The 22,612-nt window shown below is 36.1% G+C and overlaps 1 protein-coding gene across 4 annotated transcripts in view; it reads left to right on the top strand.

Annotated features, from left to right (window-relative positions):
• The first annotated feature begins 18,938 nt into the window (after positions 1–18,938).
• Positions 18,939–22,612, top strand: part of LOC138133701 (probable protein phosphatase 2C T23F11.1) — a 38,390-nt gene continuing 34,716 nt past the window's right edge. For 3 of the 4 annotated variants that reach the window (XM_069051647.1, XM_069051644.1, XM_069051645.1), the window contains exon 1: positions 18,940–19,170. The gene's annotated coding sequence lies outside the window, so the exon portion shown is untranslated. Of the gene's footprint in view, positions 19,171–22,612 lie in introns of all 4 variants that reach the window. The other variant, XM_069051646.1, reaches the window with a different exon arrangement.

Raw genomic sequence — 22,612 nt, 5'->3', positions numbered from 1 at the left:
GACCTAACCTTCAAATTCAAAAATTGTCATTTGTGGCATAATAACGGGTAGGCAACATATCAAAGCGATGATTTAATTACACTCAGTGCAACTAACTGAAATTAAATTAAAAATGTTATTTTATGTTAAATACTGAAATCTCAAAATTCAAAAGTGATTGGGTGACTGACACAGAAAAGTTTAATTTTTGAATGTCAGTCATGATGACAGTAGAAGGTGCTTTACAGAGATTTTGTTGAAGTGACAGAAAAATAGTGCCCGAAATTTTAATTCCGCAACTGTACGCTTTGACAATCATCTCCAACTTGATGGAATAAAATGATGCAAAAAAGTACTACATTCACTACGAATTTTCGTGTAAAAAAGTGCTACTTTCACTACGATTTTGCGTGTAAAAAAGTGCCACTTTGATTACGATATGCAAAAAAATTGTTTTAGTTGCTGTTCATTTTAATCAAAAATGAGCACAAAACACTGACAACAGTGATGGCTTTTTAATTTGTATATGACAATTATTTAAAAAATTAAGTCAGACAACTTCGATTTGTTGTATTTGCAGTGTTGCCATACATATAAACTGTACTCTTTTTTACGAATGCCTAAAAATGTGTTGTGAAGACTTGTCAAGAATAGGCTTTCTTTCCACCATTCGCTATTTATTCTTCGCAAAAATGCGAATTAGCAAATAAACGATCATAGTCAACAATTGACCCCCTGGCACAATTCCCAAATTAATGTAAGTAGTTACTGATAACTGCAATTTAATTGATGTCCCGACTTTACGAAGAGAGTAGCATTATGTTAGGAAGCTGAAGGCAGACATTTCGAACATTTACTCTAGTTCGTAAATATGATTGGAGCTCCTCATGATTCTTTTACAACCGACAGGTCACATATAATGCACACCTTTATGAAAATCAAGATTTCAACGTTCTCAAAATCACTAACCTAACTTTTAAGACTGATATCTGATAATTGAAATTTTAACGAATTGCCTACTGACATTTTTGGTCACAGCCAACTCTAATTTTTTTTTTTTTGATCTCACGGTCGAATAGCGCCCAACAAATTTCTTACTCGAAGAATCAATAATTTCAACAGTTTCTAACAATTGAAAACACGTTTACTGAAACTTCGTTCGGATTGACAGTTGTAATTCTGTAAACAACATCATAGGCGTAAGATTACTACTGGCGGGAATTAATTTGCAAGGTTGCAATGGTTTCCTAAATAACGCGAAACAACTGAGATGGAAGAGATGGAATTTAAAAAATGACCAAAATTAAAGGAGTTTTGTGTGGATCATTTATTAATTATTACTACAGAATTCCGAAATTTCGTAAACCGGCTCTGGGTCTGGGAAGAGGGTAGCAGGTATAGTTTGAGAACGAGAAATTGGAACTTTAGCTTCTTCACTTGCAATAGGTTTAGGGTAGGTTGTAAAGATTATAATAATGAAGATTTACGACTATGAACACTTCATTCCAGGAGGCACAAACAATCTGCATTTTGGCGATACTCGGCATCCTTTTTTAATAACTAGCAAGTATACCTATGTACTATGGATCTACTGTCGCGAGCAAAAAATTCTGGTCGTCAATGTCATTTCAAAATTCGGTTAGATTGTCACAAATTAAAAAAATGTCCTTGCCTGATTATGCCCACGTCAACAAAGTGTCAAAAAAATTAAGTAATCAATGTCGATTAATGTCATACAACATGATGATAGGTTATGATCACGATATATTTTCTATCATGGTTATGATATTTAAGACCGTTTTACAATAGAGCATTTTCCATTGCGTCAAGGCATAATTTTGATGACCAGTTTTTTTTACTCGCGACAGTACCAATAGCAGATTCTAAATCATAGCAACTACTGGTCAGATAAATTTACTTGAAGGTGAATAAACCGAGCCTTTTAAACTTTTAATTTCAAAGGTAATATGCTAATACATATATCAATAACAATTAATCATTAATAATAATGTGTTACTTTATGTTGTATTGTTTTTATACAATTTTATAACACATTATTAATGACTAATTGTTAATGATAAAGTCGAACATAAAAGAAAACATTCTGTAGGTAATAACTGTGTTAAAAAAATGTATTATCACAAAAATATTTGCTCAAAACGACACTAACTAATCAACTTAAGACAGCTACGATTATTGTCTTTTAAATCGTTTTAATAACAATATATCGGGTGATTTTAAATGAATGTGACTTTTTTCCATAGGCTGGTAATATTATTGTTGGTTATTCTGCTTTTTAATGTGATAGTTGACATAAACATAGGCGTCCTCGCCTATTTGACACAATTTATTAATACATAAAAGGTCAAAATAACGTACGTACGCCATGTGTTGATTAAGGTATCAAGTTTGCCAAAATAATTTATGAAAAATGTTCCCAACTTAAGAAAAAAAGTCATTTAAAATCACCCGATAGTCGGTACCTGAGGCTGGGAATCGTATTCGAATTATTCCAATATTCGAATAGCTGACTATGTAAAATCGGAATAAGTGTAAATTCGAATAGTCCCAGCCTTAGCTAGTACCTATACAGGTGTCCCAGAACGGGCTCCCCAGAGAAAACGGGCGCACTCGAACTGCGGTCCAAGTACGGTCAGGCAAAAAGGGTCATAATCGGTCTTACTAATCTCCTCCCGAACTGCGGTCAAGACCTCGAGAGGTGAAATTTTTTTATCAGTCAACAGAACAGAATCTCACATAATATTTTTATGTGTACCTAATCAACAAATGTTCTTTGTTGATGAAACATTTGACTACCGCCAAAACATAATTTTATTAACTCTAGATTGAACAACTTAATACTAAAACATTAGTATGATTATGTTAAATGCGTGTCTCACAAGTTTTGTAATACTGTTTTGTAAATAAATGTTTGTTTCCAAAGTTTTGAATTAAATATAATAAATGGTGGGGGAAGCCAAGAGGTACATCTTTTTTAGTTATCACCGAAATACTGCCAACAAAAACACTAGATAATCATAGCTAACTCGGTCACAAAAAGTTGGTGATTGCCTAATAAGTTAAATTTTCTTGACCGCAGTTCGAGAGAAGGTTAGAGACGACCAGGTAAGTTAAAATTGTTTGACCGCAGTTCAGGTGTCGGATTATTGGGCTTCTGACCGCTGACCGCAGTTCGGGTGCACCGGAGAAAACAGGCATGTGCCGACAACAAAAGAGACTCCAATAGTTATTTATGTATTAAGGGCGTAATGAAGGCGTTTGTGGCCCGCGGCGTGACATTGGGGCATGATAACTCCTAGGATACGAAATACGTTAACATGTCCATAACAACCGGGGGGGCATAATACAGGGCGTAATAAGAATAAGCGGGCGTAATAAGAATAAGCGGGAGTAAGAAGTATAAGCGGGCGTAATGAATTCATAACGCCCTCATCTATTCATAATTGCAAAGATGGCAAATATTTTTTTTTTTAAGAACACGTAGTGAAAAATAAAATCTTGTATGCACCACGGCGTCACCGAATGATTACGCCCATCGAACGATATCCATCTCTCGGGCTAAAGCCCTCGAGTTGGATTCATCGTTCTCCGGGCGCAATCATCGTTGTAACGCCCTTGGTGCATAAATAGCTATTACAGCCCCGGGCTATAATATTCTGAATTACGCCCTAAAAACTAGTCCATAAGTAGGCAAAAATCGCCCGATCGGACATAAATTGACTAAAATAAATTTTCTGCTAGCTCAAATTACCGAGTTATAAAGTTTTTAATTTCACCAATCCCGGAAGCTCGTCCTCAGGTATTACTAAAAAATCCGATCGGTTACTAAACAACAACAAAAAATCTCTGATATCGCAAAAATCAATAAAATGTTTGGGCAACTGGAATTTTGACGTTTTCCGATATAAAAATTCGTTGACGTTTATCTGTCATCAACATCAAGACTTGAGAATTGTAAAAGATAATAACTTCGACATAAAACAATAAAAATGGCGATTCCAAAAAGAACCATTTATTTAAATAGGTAATAATGTTAAAGCAGATGTTCGAAATGACCACCATTCATTTGTATGCACAGTTGTGCTCTACATAACAAACTTCTTGTAGTAGCGTTAGTTATCATTTCTTCAGTAACTGAAACAAAAGCCTCCTGAATTCGAACTCTCAGATCAGCCTCTGAATTTATGGGCCGCCGATAAATGAGAGATTTCACAGAGATTTCAAATGACCCCAGAGAAAAAAATCTAGTGGATTCAGAGCTGGAGACCTTGCAGGCCAATGATGCGGTCCCCCTCGACCGATCCAGCGCTGTGGATATTGGTTATCCAAAATTTCCTGAACGTTTCTGCTAAAATGTGATGCGCTTCGCTCCTATGGACTGCTAATAGTTTAACCGAAAACGCACCAACATCTAAAGGAGAAACGATATAGCTATCCTTTACGTTAGCGGAAGTCGATATTGCGCAGGTCCATGCAGTTTTCGGCGACCGGGACCAATGGCTTAACGTAACTTCCGAATCACGAGATAGAATATAGCCTTTTTTCTTTTAATTTCGCCCTCGGTCGGAATAGAACCCGCGTCCCTGAGCCGAAACGGACTCCCTTAGGCTATATTCTACCTTCCGTTACCGTTTACGGTACATGCGCAGATACAATTTCCGTCTACGTAAGGGCAAAAAAATATTGCCTTTTTTTTTAGATGTTGGTGCGTTTTCCGTACACAGCAAGCATAGGGAATGAGCAGTCCATAGGAGCGAAGGGCACCACTTAAATGGTCTAAGGGTGGAGCACCAACATGTTGGAACCAGTCATTTATGCGATAAGCAAGAGGTACAATGTCAAGTAGATCAGGTAGCTCCGTGCCAATGAACTGAGCATATCTTGCCCCCGTTAATCTTGCGGGGAATTCAAACGGTCCAATCTAGAATCTAATGGACAGAATTATAGAGGTTTACGGATAAAAAGGAAACCTAAGCAACGCAAAATTGCGATTATTCCACCTTAATGGTGCTCAACTCTGATTGGTCAACTTCAGAATGTCTTTTCTCGGTTATCATTTGAGATAGGACTCGCCTTAAGGCTCCCCTTTTTCTGTGGGGAGCCAGTTCTGGGACAGCCTGTATAATTTACGTTATAAGTCCGGTAGGCGGTAGGTTACTTGTAGAACAGTAACAGTAACAGTATGAGTTAGACATTATGGATGAGGCGCCGTTGAGCATCTTTATTGGGCACACAACACTTTTTTATTTTCATGTTTTACAAAAAAAGCGACGAGAGCACGCAGTGCCGGTTTTACCACTAGGCATCATAGGCAATTGCCTAGGGGCGCCAGGAGAAAAGGGGTGCCCGGCCGATCGTGCTTTTAAAACAAATTATAAATTATATAAATAATAATTTGCTACGGAAATCGACAACAACGCGTCAGCAAGAGAAAAGTGCCAGATGGGTTGGATATCATAAAATAAATTAGGGTAGATTTATGACCGACAATGGTCATCGTCGTCGGTTTCGGCACAACTTTGAAAAGGGAATGTTTTGGATCTTTTTTTTTAGTGCAATATTTTCGTCTCTACATACAGGTCGATAAAAGTATGGACACAGCTAAATATTTTCAGAATGGTTTAGCAGAACACGTTGAAATTTGGCACATAGTTAGAAATGTTTAAATTGTATCATCTTAAAATTTTTTCAGTTTTCTAACATCGTTTATTTTGAAGATACAAGGTTAATTTGATTTTTTTAAATGGGATGGGGGTCAAATTTAATATCTTTAAAAATAGGTTTTTTTTTGTGGATTTAGCGATGTAACACATGGATATCTTATTTTAATCTAAACTGTATAAAAAATAATCGAATTAAAAAATTTGAAAAAATGTAAAATGTAGTTAGCCTTGGAAATGTGGTCTTTAGCTATAGTCAGTTCTTTGCCGCCTATATTTTGACCAAAAAATAAATAAAAGTCAATAATAAGTGTAAAAATAAGACATTTAACTGAAACAGAATACATTTTAATAGAAAAAAAGTTTAAACGCGATAATACATAATTTTTAATACTAAAAAGATTTTCAAAATGGCGGTGATGTGGGCATGTGTTGCATTACTGTATTCACAAAAAATACTCTTTTCAAAAATAAACTAGGCAAAAATGAATAGGGAATTTTTCCTTTTTTGAATTTTTTATAAATACCGTTTAAAATTTGTAATGAAATGTGTTACAAATATATTAATCTACACATTAAATGTAATGTTTCAAGTACCTGTAACATTTTAAATGTATCTTGTGTTTAAGAATATGTGAGAGGTTTGGGGCAATAATTTTGCTTTCCAGGAAAAAATGTGGAATTTCCTATTCATTTTTGCCTAGTTTATAACTATATTTAACATACCTATTAGATATAATCTTACCATCTTGTATAATACACTTTATATAGTTTGTCCAGTGAGAGATTGGTTGTACCACCTAGCATAAATTATTTATTTCTTTACCTTCAAGCAGTAACATTTTTTGCCCTGAAATTATGCTCAAATTAATTATTCTAGTGCATTTTTTAATGTGATTACAAGTCTATAATTTAAAATCTCCCAATCTCTCACTGGATGGAGTATAATAACATTTTTAGCACACAAATTATGAAGTTGATGATATTTCTAACAATTTAACTTATGAAAATTTAGATGAGGAATATCAAAATTTTTGTGATGTGGGTACTCAAACTAACATGACGTTTTCAGAAATAAAAGATCTCTAAAAGCAATGTTTGGCACAAAAATGCAAACGTTTACAAATTTGTTCCAATTGCTTGAAAGAAGAGCTAAAAATTAAAAAAGAGAAATAATTGTGACAGCTTAAAATGGAAATGTACCATGAAACAAACTGTAACAGATGCCAACAACATGAATCTGCAGGCAATACCTATTAATATTAGATCAATTTAAAAATTATACTAAAAAAAATCCAAGATGGTCAGAAATGACTATTCATCAGTGCATTGCATGGTGATTTTGTTTTCCAAAGGGGTACGCGTTTCTCAGGAACTCACTATTTAAACTATCTTGCAAAACAACATTGAAAAAATATTTTGGCATTGGAAATGAAGACTTAATTCAAAATCATTTTGTATGAGAACTTAAAAATTTGAATGCCATGGAAAAAGTGTGTTTTTGGTAGTTGATATGGCAATCAAGGAATCCGTCTATTATTCAAAAGCAGAACATCATATATTTGGATTAGAGACAGTCACTAGTAAATCATCTAATAAAATTGGAAGTAAACCAGTCATTGCAAATCAACCTCTTTGTTATGTAATTCTTGAACTTTCAACAAAGTACGTTATATAGTATTTTTACCCCTAATAGAAATCACACCAACAAAGAAACAAATCTTAAAGCACTCCACCCGATAATTTATGGTAGGGTGTTAAATAAAACTCAGACAAACATTGGTCGCACCCAACGAGCAACAATGACCGATTTCTTACCTGTAAGTGTAAGTGGTTTATAAACTGTTTCTTTGTTGGTATGATTTATGATTTTAGTCAATATTTCTAATAGGGGTAAAACTACCATACCAGCAAGTTATTACTTCCACAGACAACTAAATAGTAAAGGGTTGTATAAATTAACATAACAGGTGGGAACGAAGAGAGAGAAAATAAGTACTGGATGGAGGAGGAGGAAAGAATGTGCAGGATGTGCCGTGAGGAGAGAGAGACGATCGAGCACATGTGGAGAGGATGCGGTGAAATGAGAGAAAGGGAGGAAAAGGAACGGGGAGAAATACTGAACGAAGACGGAAGAGAGATAGGATGGATGAAAGAGGTATGGAAGAGGAGGGAAAGGATAGAGAAGGAGAGGGGTGGGGAATAAAAGAAAATGTAGGTTAATTAAAAAAGAAAAAAGAATGATTTTGGAATTGTAAGTTTATTTAGAATTGTTAAGTATAGGAATCCTTTAAAGCCCGTAGGGTAAAATAAAGTAAAGTAGTAGTAGTATAAATTAACATTTGATGTTTTAAAATTACTAGCTAATTGTGGATTTAAAGTTATAAGAATCGTAGGAGATTAGTTTTGGAACGAGAAATTGGAATTTTAGCTTCTTCATTTGCAATTGGTTTAGGGTAGGTTGTAAAGATTATAATAATGAAGATTTACGACTATGAGCACTTCATTCCAGGAGGGACAAACAATCTGCATTTTGCCGATATTCCGCATTCCGTTTGAATAACTGTCAGGTAGACTAGACTAGCACGTCGGTAGGCAAAAACTTACCACTATCGTAAATCGTCATTATTATAATCTTTACAACCTACCCTAAACCAATTGCAAATGAAGATGTTGATGTATTTCTCATTTTATAATTATTTAATAACAGTACTTTTATTTTGTTTAGGTTGGTACTAAAACCAACGAGTAGATGTAACTAAGGAAAAACCTGGTATACGCCATAGACATTAGACACTAACTTGAAACTTGTAGATGGTAAAACAACACGTTCACGTTTGAATAAACAGTTTTAGCTTTTAAATCAAAACAGTCGGCCTTATTAGAAAATCCCAACAGGTTATGGGCTACAGTGCGTATTAAAAAGAAAGTGCACTAACGGGAAAATATAATTTGGCGTACTGGTTGAAGTAATCTCCGCAAGTCCAATTTTGAGGTTAAGGAATCCACGAGGTGAACCAAAGAAGAAACAATGGATTCGTCAAGAATAATTAACGTTGGACTATTGGAAGGGAAAGCAAATTGGACTACGTGGAAATACAAAATTTCCGTCTGTCTACGAGGAGTCTCCGGAGCAATGGATGTTGTCCAAGGCAGGTTAGTGGCACCTAATACACTACAAGAAGATGCTACCGCTGCCCAAACAGCGACGTACAAAAGTGCATTAGAAGTATTCAATAAAGCAGACAGCAATGCCTTGATTATCTTAACCACGAACATGTCAGATGAAACGTTGCAGAAGATAATGCGATTCACGACGTCGCGAGAAGTATGGCTGGAACTTCACAAGTTGTTTGACGGCGTTTCTGAGGACAAAGTCTACAACCTCTGCTTACAATTCTTTGGATTTAAGAGGAATCCTGAAGTTGACATCGCATCACATATTTCAAAATTGAAAACACTATGGAGCGAGTTGAAGCAGGAGATGATGAAAGATGAAGCGAACCTGGAACTACCAGACTTATTTCTGATCTGTAAAATTCTGGGAACACTACCAGATGACTATTTTTCATTCAAGTCTAGCTGGATGTTAATGTCAAAAAGTGACAGAACAGTCGATAATCTGACAAATCAATTGTGTGCATATGAACGAGCCTTAGGGACCAAGGAGGACGAATCTTCTGATCAGAAAGCTCTGGTTGTGAACTCGTCGAAGCAGGCATCGCAGCAAGCGAATGTAGTCGATTCCAAGAAGAAAAAGAAGCTGATTTGTCATTATTGTAAGAAGCCAAATCACACCGTGAAAGTGTGTAGAAAGTGGATAGCTGATGGCAGGCCACCGAAATCGAGCAATCCGGAACCAGGTACGAACATGACACTCGTTTCTATTACATCAACTGTGATGAATTCTGAAAGCAGTAATAAAGACTGGTATGTAGATAATGGCGCGACAAGTCATATCACAAATGACAAAAATTCGTTCAGAACACTTGAACCATTTTCAACAACACATTCAGTAACCACAGCGAATGGTGAGAAAATTGAAGCCATTGGAAAAGGTACAGTGGAGATTGAAGCAGCAGTTGGAGGAAGATGGAACAAAATCACTCTGACAGATGTTTGGTGCGTTCCAAGTATTCAGAAGAATTTGTTCTCCGTTCTTGCAGCACAAGATAAACGTCAAAATAGCGAGTTCATCTCAACCACAGAAACTTGCAATTTCAAAGTCGACGGATTAGTCCAGCTGATAGGAGTTCGTGATCGATTTGGAGGACTTTATAAGTTGGCCGTGAGAAGTACGAAAACCAGCTCACTCGATGAAGTCAATGTCACAGGTACAAATAATCTCTTGCAGCTATATCATGAGAGATTCGGACATCAGAATAAGCGCCATGTGAAGTCGCTACTGAGCAAGGAGCTGAACATCAAAGTGGAAATGGGCAGTGAACTGTGTGAAGGCTGTATGTACGGAAAAGCTCATCGCCTACCATTTGGCACTAGAACGAAGACAACAAAAGCAGGAGAGCGAGTTCACACAGATGTATGCGGACCATTTCAGGAATCGATGTCAGGATTTAAATATTTTGTGCTCTTCAAGGACGATTACACAAAATTCAGGACGATTTATTTCTTGAAAGAAAAATCAGAAGTTGCAGAGAAGCTGAGTCAGTTTTTAGCTGAAACAAAAACTGTTGGACATGTGATCAAAGAACTTCTGAGTGACAATGGGAAGGAGTTTGACAACAAGGACGTTAGAAGTATGCTTCAAAAGGAAGGTATTATTCAACGTCTAACGATGCCATACACCCCACAACAAAACGGCTGTAGCGAAAGAGAGAATCGCACAGTCGTCGAAACAGCAAGGGCAATTATGCATGCCCACGGAAACATTCCGCAGACACTCTGGGCTGAAATAGTTCGTTCAGCGAACTACATCTTGAATCGCACGGGACCTTCAAACGTGCCAGGAACATCTCCATATGAACTGTGGTACGGTAAGAAACCGGGACTGAAACACTTACGTGTAATAGGCTCCACTTGCTATGTTCATGTTCCGAAGCAAACCAGAAAAAAGATGGACCCAAAAGCCACTAAAGGTATTCTCATTGGCTACGATCATGATGACGGATACAGGATCTTCGACAAAGAGGAATGCAAACTCATTAGATCACGAGATGTCGTATTTGAAGAGAAAACGCTTGAGCACACGAAAAGTGTGATTATTCCAGAAGATGATTCAACGTCTAAACAGGAAATTCAAGCTGATCGCGATGATGAACTCACCGATGACGATGAAGAGGAGCAGGAAACCGAAGATACGTCAATTTCTGGAACTTCCGAGTCAGATTGCGAGCACAACGCCGACAGGACCACACGATGTCTACGGAACAGATCGACTCTGAAAGCGCCAGAGAAACTGCAAGACTACGTGATGCATCTTGCAACGTCACTTGAGGAACCAGAAACTTACGGCGAGGCCATGAAGTCGGATCAAAAGGATTACTGGAAAGAAGCCATGGACCGTGAAATGAAGGCTCTTCAAGAAAACGAGACTTGGGAGCTAGTGGACTTACCTCAAGGAAAAAGGGCTATTTCAAACAAATGGGTCTACAAAGTGAAAACCAACGCCGATGGATCAATCGATAAGTTCAAGGCGAGACTGGTCATCAAGGGCTATTCACAGCAAAGAGGAATTGACTATGACGAAACTTTCAGTCCAGTAGCCAGGAAGTCTACTATTCGAACGTTACTCAGTGTTGCCGCAAATGAAGGAAACCATATACATGCAACAACCTGAAGGACACGGTGATGGATCTGGGAGAGTATGTCGACTAAAGAAAAGCTTGTATGGGCTGAAACAAGCCCCTCGTTGCTGGAATGAGAAGTTTAGCAATTACATCATTAAATTGGGTTTTCGAAGGAGCGAAGCGGATCCTTGTCTTTTTGTTAGGCAAACAGGCTCCACAAAAATGTTCTTCGTCCTTTATGTTGATGATGGTTTAATTGCAGCCAATGACGAACAGGAACTTCAACAATTTATCGATGACTTAGGACGAAAGTTCAAAATAACTGCTAAACCTGCGTCGTTTTTCCTGGAACTGGAAATCAATCGAGAAGAAGACGGCTCGGTGAGGGTGAGTCAAACCCACTACACCGAAAAACTGTTAGAACGATTCAACATGAGTAACTGCAAGGCAGTGACTACTCCAATCGTCAAGGACAACGACACAGAAGAAAGCTCTCGAAACTCCGAGTTTCCATACAGACAAGCCGTGGGAGCATTGATGTTCCTCATGTGTGGGACACGTCCGGATATTGCGTACGCACTCAGCGTGGTATCCAGAAATCTTGAGAATCCAACAGATCGAGACGTAGTTAGGGTCAAGAGGATTTTGCGGTACCTGAGAGGTACAACGAACTGTGGGCTTCTTTACAAGAACAACCAAGCAAAGGGGGTTTTTGAATGCTACAGCGATGCAGATCATGGTGGTGACCTTAGCACGGGGCGCTCGACCTCTGGTGTACTGTGCCTCCACTCTGGGGCCCCTATTTCCTGGATGAGCCAAAGACAATCTTCCGTTGCCATATCCACAACTGAAGCTGAAGTTGTAACTGCCAGGGAGATCATCTGGATCAAGAGGATTTTAACTGAACTGGACCAATTGAAAGCAACACCTACATTACAAATCGACAATGAAGCTGCTATTCGACTTGCCCAGAATCCCGAGTTCCATCGAAGAACGAAGCATATTCGTATCAGACATTTTTTTGTTCGCGAATTAGTAACTGCTGGAGAGATTATGGTTTCAAAAGTAGATTCTGAAAAACAGCTCGCGGACATATTAACAAAACCATTGTTTTCAACCCGATTTAGAGATTTGTGTAACGACATGGGAATCTGTAAGTTATTAAATAAGGGAGAGTGTTGATGTATTTCTCATTTTATAATTATTTAATAACAGTACTTTTATTTTGTTTAGGTTGGTACTAAAACCAACGAGTAGATGTAACTAAGGAAAAACCTGATATACGCCATAGACACTAACTTGAAACTTGTAGATGGTAAAACAACACGTTCACGTTTGAATAAACAGTTTTAGCTTTTAAATCAAAACAGTCGGCCTTATTAGAAAATCCCAACAGAAGAAGCTAAAATTCCAATTTCTCGTTCCCAAACTTGTAACCATAAAAATCACGTTGCCCTGTTCAAGCATCTCGGAAATGGAATGCTTCAGAACGTTATTGCTCATCCTTATAATCCTGGACTTAAATTCTTTATGAGTTTTGATTATTGTCATGCACTTCAAAATGGTAGAAATTTATTTTTGGATCATAATATGGCTTCATCAGATGGAATTATTACAGCAAATTATCTAAAAGAACTCTTAGGAATTCAAGAAAAATTAATAATTAAACCAGTTCGATATTTAACGAAAAAACATATTTATCCATCTAATGTAGAAAAAATTAAAGTACATTTAGCAGTTCAAATATTTTAACCGCCAGTTATAGCAGCGGCCGGGAAAAATGGGAATCTGATTTCTGATTGTTCTGCAACGGTTAAATATATGGAAAATATGTATAAGTTCTTTCAAATTCATGATGTTAGCAATAAAGCACAACATATTCATCAAAGGGATGCTAATACTGCTCCATATACCAACACTGAAAATGTACCTACGTCTTTGGTTAAATGAAGAATTTCCACATTACATAAATGATGTTCCGTCCACTTCAGCTGAAGCAGGTATACAAGGCTTAACAAAAGAAACTGCTGAAGCATTAATTTTTACTGCGAAGAACACGTATTTAGGTATGTATCAAATGTTTAATTAGTGACCTTAATTTTTTATGTTTTGACTTGACAAAAAATTTCAGTTCCGACGCTGTAGAATTGGTGTTTCAAATGTTCGACTTCGCGGTGGTTCAAATGATCTCACAGATTGTAGAGCAGCTGAACATGCACTTCGACCGATTTTGAAAAGCGGTTTGATAAAATGCGTAAGCAACAGTAATATAATGTCTAACACTGAATATACTAGTAATGCAAAATTGGCAATACCTCGAAATTCAAATAACAATGATGAAATTGTTATTATTTTGAACGATATAGTTATTGAAAAACTTGAAAGATTATCTGTATTTGTACATTGTATGTTATGGAACACCTCGACTGAAAAAACAAGCCCTTTGCTATAATTAATTTATAATGAAGACCGAGGAAAATTGAACTATCCCAACGAACGATTTGCAGGCCTAATAAAATTTCTGGTGGCCATTATGATAGAAATCCTTCCCAATCTTCCAAAAGAAAATGTTGATTTTATTTTAAAAAACGTTTTGACTTCATATTTGCTTCATAATCCTATATTTCAATGTAGTGTTCATTATGGTATAGTTTGCGATACTTATAATAATGAAAAAATTAATTCCCCCTGTATTGATAATTTTTTGCAATTTACACTCAAAATATAAAAAAAAATAATACTAAAAAAAGAAAACTATTAAAATTAAATTGATTGTTAATTAATGGTATTTTAATTTAAAGGCTATAAGTAGATTTTTTTTATAGGCAACCTAGAAGGCCCCTTACTGTGGCGCATTATACAAATAACTCCTCGAATTAAATATGCGACGGGACGGGTAAGAGACGCTTTGTTAACATTTGTTTTCAAAAATGTAGGTAAATCACAATTTCAGTACTTTTCTACTTAATGGTTTGGAATGTAAATGACATGAAGAAGTAAAATCTGTCCGTGATTTACAGAAGCTTGTAATTAGGGGTTTAATCAATTTTTCAATAATTGTCTCAGCTGTCAATTCTCTGTGTATTTCACATGTAAAATATAACCGCACGTTATCTATTAATAGTGAACGTACAATTTTTAAAGGATTTCCTTCAGGTGGAAGACATGGTAGTATTTCATTGACAATGTTGCTTATACTATGGACTAATGCAACAAAAGAACGTTTTGGATATTTCAAAGCTCCCCTGTCTCGCAGGTGTATTAATCCAAGTAAAGGGGTGCAACTACTGGTGGTGGTAAACTGTTCTAAGCAACTACAATCAATTCGTTCTTGTAATGTTTTTATAATATAACCTGCCATCATAGCTACTGAAGCAGAAATAATACCAAATCCTACATGGTAACTTTCACACCTCAGTTCAGCTATGCTTTCGTTAATGGAATCTGGCAGGTCAAATTGCAAGTCTTCTTCAGGTATTACAACAGTCATTGTAGGTGTTGGAGGTATGATCACAGTACTAATAGAAGTTATGTCTACCGAAACATTAGCTGACGGTGCAGACTTTATTATTCCTGACTTAAGAATATTTTGAATTGCATAATGGGCGGCATTTGCATCTGTAGCATCATGAGAACCTCCACGCATCCTAATGTTGCTGAACATGGATTCAATTGCATCGGAGTTGAAAGCACGCGTCAAGACAAAGTAGAAATTTGTTTCTGTCAGTAAGTATTTGATACAAGCACTGGTACTGTGTGATGTAAAAATCAGTGCATGTGCAGTTTCTTTAGTCAAGCCTTTCATTTTTTTCTTTGCAGAGGTATTTTGGATATCTTCTATATATTTTGGGAACGTTTCCGATAGCCATGTTAACCTTTCATCAGTCATGTCTGTGTAAGGCGCACACTGAGGGTCTAATTGTTTGAAATGCTGAACCCGATCACTTACATCATGAACTTTAAAGAATTGATTCATATTTTCTATGTATTCTATTGTTGCATGTGCCTCGGAAAAATCAAAGGAGGAATTATTGTAAGCTGCTAAATATTTGAGAGCTGCAATAATGGCCGGTGAAAATATTTGAACGGCACGCAAAACGTTCATTTTTTCAAATGTATTTGGAATAAATGTTTTTTCGTTAAAAATGGAATTGGTTTAATCAAGCAAGATTTTTGAATAGTGTGTAACTGTTGGAGATACTCGGCTTGAATGATACCTTTGCTTGAAGCCATATTGTGGTCCAAAAATATATTTCTGGCGTTTTTTATGACATGGCAGTAATCAAAGCTCAAGAATAATGGCATTTGAGGTTCTACTGGATGTTCAATTCTAGTTTTAAGCTCTCCACTACCAAGAGATTTAAACAGGGCGACGTTTGATTTATGATTGTCTGAAACCAATCTTAAAACTTTGAACCCAAGTCTGTGTACTAATTTTAAAATATCCAGAGTTATTTGGTGAAATCGTTCAGAAGACAGCGTTTTATGGAAAAAATATCCAACAGGAATCGTGTATTTCGTGGATAAGCCGTGATTAACAAAACACAAGAGTTTGTTCGCCAACACTGGCCGTTTTCCCATTGGATTGTTTGTTGGGATACTAGGTAATCCATAAAACTTGTCTTCTGAACGATTATACTCCAGTTTTTCTTTAATTGCCATATCATCGACTACCAGTGAACATACTCTATCGATATCTTTTAAATTATTAGCTTCGGCCAATAATCGACTTTGAATTAAATCGTGAGTTCCTTTTATGCCGGACATATATCTCCTTAGGGTAGTCTTTGACGGTGCTTTTATTATATGCGATCTTCTACCAAATTCGTAACCTTTCGGTGATGCGTAACGCCAAGCAATACACTGGCGTATTGTTGATTCTGTCCATTTTGGTCGTTTTTGTGCATAATTATAAACCTGGTCTAAAATAAATATACCTAATGAATTTGAATTTTCAGCATCAGCTTCTAATTTGGCAACGCAACTTTGTGCTTTCGTTTGTTTCTCTACATCAGTTTGTAATCGCTGTTTTTCTTTTAATGTGCTTTCATATATGTCGTGTAATCGAAGATATTTTTCATTGGCTCGCTTTAACTGTATCTTTAAATGTACGATTTCATCTAACAGTAAAACCTTATCGTTACATAAATCATCGCTAACATTAGGAAAGGAAGCATGCATATTGGGAATACACACATCATTCCTACTATTTTCAGGTGGATCGGTAAATCTCCAAGGACTTGAAAATTCTAGTATGGGAACTACTTTGGGAGCTTCACAAGGTTCATGTTTGGTCAGGTCAAATGGAGATGGTGATGGGGATGCTCTATTATCACTAGTCTGGGGAGGAGTCTTCTTATGATTCTTAGGACTTGAAAATTCTAGTTTGGGAACTACTTCGGGAGCTTCACAAGGTTCACGTTTGGTCAGCGAATCAGATGGAGATGGTGATGAGAATATTCTATCATCACCAGTCTGGGGAGGAGTCTTCTTATGATGGGAAAGGATTTTCACACGGAATTTATTGGATGGCTCATTCCCATTCAAAAATAAAGTGGGAATGGCATCTTGCTTAATTTTTTTTCTGTTGTGGTAAAAACAACTTGAGGTAAAATGTTTACCACAAACCAATAAATTATTTGCAATATTGGAGCCTATGAAATGTATTATTTACTTTTAATGATTAAAAATAAAAATTAAAAAATTTACCATTCACATTAAATATTTTTTTACACCACAACCTCTCAATGATGGGATTAGTAGGGAATGCATGCATGGTTACTTTACACGTCCTTTCGCAGTTGGGAACGCAACAGTGTTTGTAATATTGTAATTTACAGACATTTTTCAAAATTTGTGTTCGCTAAAAACAGTTACAGATTTAAATTTTGACAGTTTGAGTAAATTTTTCTTTCTGTAATTTCTGTAATACTATTACAGTTTCCCATAACACGCGAGGTGGTGACATCTACCGATATTTTGACTTTTTTCCGGTCGCAGCGTTTTGAGCGATTGGCACGACTTGTTATTACGATCAGCGCAGACGACGAACAAAACTTAAAGTCACTCTATCTCTGAGAGATAAAGTGACTTTAACAAAACTATGAAAATATTTGACATTAATATGAAATTGGGTATAGCGTCACTTTTTCATAATGGAATATTTTCGGATTCGCTCCCTTATTTTCAGAAATAGTGTAAGGAAATTCGGCATACGGTATAAATTCTGTATGAGTTTGATGTTATAAAACATAACGACAATTTTTATAACGAAAAATGCGCTACCGCAAACTTTTTAATATGTACTTTTTAATTAAAATTAAGTTACAACATTGTGTTTTGTACTATAATTTTGTTATTACTATTTTTTTTATTATTATGTTTAATCATGGCCTACTAAATCTGAACTGCGCTGCGCTTATTACGGCCGTAACAAACTAGCTGAATGATTGATTCGGCTAACCTCAAAAAAATCTACCCTTAACTAGCGCCATCTCTTTAAAGATATTAAACTACAAATCAACTAAATTGCCACAATAATTTAAATTTCCTTGAATTTCATCAAGGTTGAAGTACTAACATGGGAAAATAGTGCGTTGCATGTGGAGAAAATAACAACAGTTATTTTCAAATTCCCTGCAACCTCCAAACCAAATCCAAAATTGATAAAATTATTAAAAAAAAAAATTAATGAAACATTTCACTGTAATACATGTTTCTTCTTTATTATCTACAGCAACTCCAGGACCCTTGTTACGATTAGTTTGGCTTCAAGACCGTGGGGTCTGTAAATTTGTGGGGCTTTTAAAAGACTTGGCTAATATTGCCACACAAGTTTTATCATATTTAATTCCAAAAAATCCTTGTCAACCACTGGTTACTACTTTGCATCCACATTTAATACAGAATTCCATATTTACCTGTGATAAACACAAAGATAAAATTTGTAAAGTTATTATCCAATTAGTAATGAAACCAATTTTAAACATTTGTTTATAAAAAAAAACAAGATTACATAAAAACGAAATCCATTCAGAATAAACTCACAAGTAGGAAGGTTCTAAAATTATAAACTTACGAGAAAGGTATTGTCTTCCTGCAGATAGATAGTTTTACTTTTAATTTTTCTACTGTGCTCTATCCATTTTCAGATTTTGCAATTCCATTCTATATATAAATATTATGTTTCATAATTTGATTATTGTAATTATTAGGTATTCTTACGTTCATGAAACGTATTCGTGAAAATTTATTTCGCGTCAAAATGACAAAATAGAAAGTGTTAACCTAACAAAATAAACACGTTACGTGATTGTGATTGGATAATTTCAATTCAAATTACATTTTTCTTTTCTATTTCGCTAACAGATGGAGTTGGTTAAGGGTGAATTTTTTGAGGTTAGCGGAATCAATTGCTCGATTGAAAATCCGAGCTTTGTTACGGCCGTAATAAGCGCAGCGCAGTTCAGATTTAGTAGGCCATGGTTTAATTTCTGAGGATTTAAATGGTCTCAGTACGAATAGATGGCGCTGATGCTCACAGTTTCAATATGTCCCCCTGCTAACACAACACACCACAGAACACTTACTCACTTACTCTTAGACTTTACCCTGCTTTACCCTTGTCACCCTTGTCTGCAAGGGTCTGCAGAGGAGTGCAGAGATTCGGTGTGTTTCTTTTTCTGTGCTCTAACAGTGATTTTCGGCGCTTTCCGAATTGTACTTGACGTTGTTGTTGTCCAGCCCTTCCGTTTTTGAACTAGGTATGTGTTTGCGGGACTAAAATTATTTCTGTTTCGCGCGAAATATATTTTAACAATAATAACAAGACACAAATGGGTCGCACGTGAGTTGGTGGCTCTACCACCCTGCTTTATAAAATCCGCAATTATCTCGATCATCCCCATGTATCACGCGTTTAACATTTGTAAGCTTGCGAAGGAGCGTAAGGCAGCCTGGTTCTACGTAGCTTCGTTGAATTTATAAAATCGTACGAACAAAAGTGGTATATAAGAGAAAGTAGGCTCGATCCTGGTTCCTAGGGGAGTGTTTGAGAGTTAAATTTGAGTTGGCAACCTGGTTTTCACAAAATTTGTGAAGGTAATTCAAGCAAATACCATGCGATCATTTAAATTATAAATTAGAGTAGGCGGGATTTTTTTATACGATTGCCCAGAATGCCAAGTGACTGATTAAATAAATGTGAGGTTATGGTTAACTTTATAGCGTTTATGGTTCCCATATTCAATCGTTTTAATTTAAAGGAAATGAAAGCAATAAAGAATAATGTAGTTTTATTGAGAATTACACAAAGTGTTCTCCCCCAGCTTCAATGCAACTGTTAACCCTCCGTTGCATATTTTCAAATGCATTACAGAAGGTGTTCAAAGTGTTCTCTCCAAGCTTCAATGCAACTGTTAACCCTCCCTTGCATATTTTCAAATGCATTTTCCAACATCTGAACGGTTATAGCGTTGCATGCATTAAATAGTGCCTAGAAATAATCTAAATTAGAAATTTAGATGATTCAAAAACCACTGACTGTATTTTATTCGCGTAGGAAAATCTCGTGGGAGCAGCTCTTAAACGACGGTAATTTTATAGGAATGAAGATTTAAATCTTGTTTTAATATTTTGTGACGAGTTCCATTTGAGAGGTCCATCTCTTGGGCTAACTTGCGGGGAGGTTTTTTTGTTAGGATACTGCTTCATTCTTGCTGAAACATCTGCCACAATCTCAGGAATTCTTTTTTTGGGCGTTCCGCTACCGGCTTTTTGACCAACAGTCCCAACATTACGAAATTTCGCCACACATTTATAAATTTGTTGGACCAATTTTTGGTAATCTACAGGAAAATTAGGGAATTTGTTTTGAAAATCATTAACGCAGTGCTCTACAGAATACTTCCATTCGCCATTCTCTTGTTGTTCAGCGTTTTTAAAATAATTCTCAGTAAGAAAAATGTTCTGTTCGAAATAAAAAATTTTGAAACGTCACTTTGACAATTCAAATTTTAAATCAAATTGACAACAGTTAATAATGCCAACCTTATTTAAAATTCACAGCCCGCTCTAATTTATAATTTAAATGATCGCACGGTATAAATATACTCCATTCTTTATCTTGGTGAGTGGTCGATGCGATCAAGCAAGCCATGGGTAGCTTTGTAAGTTTTACTTTTTCCACCAAATTTGTGTGCCGTGTAAATCAAATATTAACTGTCATCGCTGTCATTCGAATTCAGAATCTTCGTCCAGCATTCATCTCCAAATCTCACAATCTTATGTCGCGAAATGTAAATATATAAGCCGTGCACATCGATTCTTAAATTTAACCGTTCCCGATATGAAAATTATCGGCGTCCGTCGTCGGTCAATCCGACCGTCGAGCGTCGACCGAACATTATTCCCGTCCCGTGCCGGGCAATGTGGCAAAGAAGTTTGGGTGTGAGAAATTAACCGGATTCTTAAACCAAAAACCGGATCAAATTTGACCGGAAAGTGTGTGGCCGGTCTAGAACATTTTGAAATTCCCAGGCAAATTATTAAAATGTTTGAAAACGATGCGATATGAAGATGACACGTTTGAGGTTATGTGTCGGTGGTCTCGGTCCATATGAATTATGATCAATTTAACCAGGAAAATAATAAATAGAAAGACTTTGCGGCGTCTCTGTAAGTACATTATTGTAATATTTGAATATTTTTCAACAACTACCAACGCACTTTTCCATTGGAACTTTCAAAAACCCCTAAATTCAACTTGACGGCTGAAAATTTCCCAAAGACCACTCACCAAGATAAAGAATGGAGTATAGTTAACATAATATTTATATTTTATTTTCACTCTAGAAACATGTTGTTAATGAGCAATTTTATTTAAACGCAGATAATAATAATTTTGACAATAAAAGTGCACCAATTATCTGAAATATCAATCGAAAAACGCCCCTAGGAACCAGGATGGAGCCAACTCTCTTTAATACGGGGTGATCAAATAGGACTGTTTAAGTTGGTAACACTGAATTGTATTTTAAATCGTATAACAGGAGTAACTTTCGGTTGTTGATGGCTTGTCGTTGTTAATGCTATACCTACATCAGATATTTGTCAAATAAACCAACAAAACATACCCGGTTGCAGTGTTATAAATAACCGAAATATAAAATTTTCTTAATTGTACTGCCAACTTAAACAGTCCTTTTTGATCACCCGGTATATAGTCGTTTTCAACGACATCCGTGCTGTCATTGTCATTTTTAATATGTTGGTGCAGATTGTACATACAAATTCATACCCAGGATTCAGAGTATAAGCAAATCCTAGTTAAAAAAATTGAGGTTATGGTAAAAGAAAATTGCTATTTCGTCAAACATTAACAACAAATAGAAATAATAAAACTCAGTCTTTACCATGGTGTAAAACATGGTTAAACCAGGTCATTCTCGGAATTCAAATCAGACTAGGTACATGTTTTCTTTGATTTGTTTGAAATTATAGAAAATAATTTGAATTTGCCAATTTGCCGCGTCAAGCTAAATTGCCAAATTAAAAAATTCAAAATTACTAAACTGAAACAGCAAGTGATGCCAACACACTGTCATAGTGACAGCACGGATGTCAGTGAAAACGACTGTACTAATTTTAGTACGAACCACGTTTTTGCGTCAAATCAGTGTCTTTGGTTTATCAATTCACTAGCTTTCCTAAAAGAAAAGGGCCACTAAGTTTTAGAGTTGGGCTGTAGCTTTCACGATTTATAAGTGCACTCCTTCATTTTAATCCCATTTAATTATTCCGCGTGAACACTTTTGATTACCTACTAAGTACACTGACCGACACAAAAAACGACTCATTATGATTTCTTTAATAAATGACCTTGAAATTATACAGGGTCATTATAAATGTTTGTAACAACTAGTGGGAGTAGCATAGCGCCCAGCCACCTACGATGGTACAATCACTTATAATGACCCCGTATTTGTGGTTATCTTTCTTTATTATAATAACTATTCATTTTGAATTTTGATTGTGACCAGTCCCTAGTAACTTTTCAGTTGCTAGGTTAGTGATAGGAAATTTTAGATAACACTAAATCCAGTCGCAGTTGGCAACTCTCGGAAGCGCCATTTTGGCAGAAACGTCTCGCTGACATAACGACTGGCGCAAACGTTTTTTGACGTAAACTGTGTGCGCATATCTATA

This window comes from Tenebrio molitor, chromosome 6, assembly GCF_963966145.1.
Source record: "Tenebrio molitor chromosome 6, icTenMoli1.1, whole genome shotgun sequence".
Taxonomy (NCBI): domain Eukaryota; kingdom Metazoa; phylum Arthropoda; class Insecta; order Coleoptera; family Tenebrionidae; genus Tenebrio; species Tenebrio molitor.
This window is presented reverse-complemented; position numbering and strand designations above follow the sequence as displayed.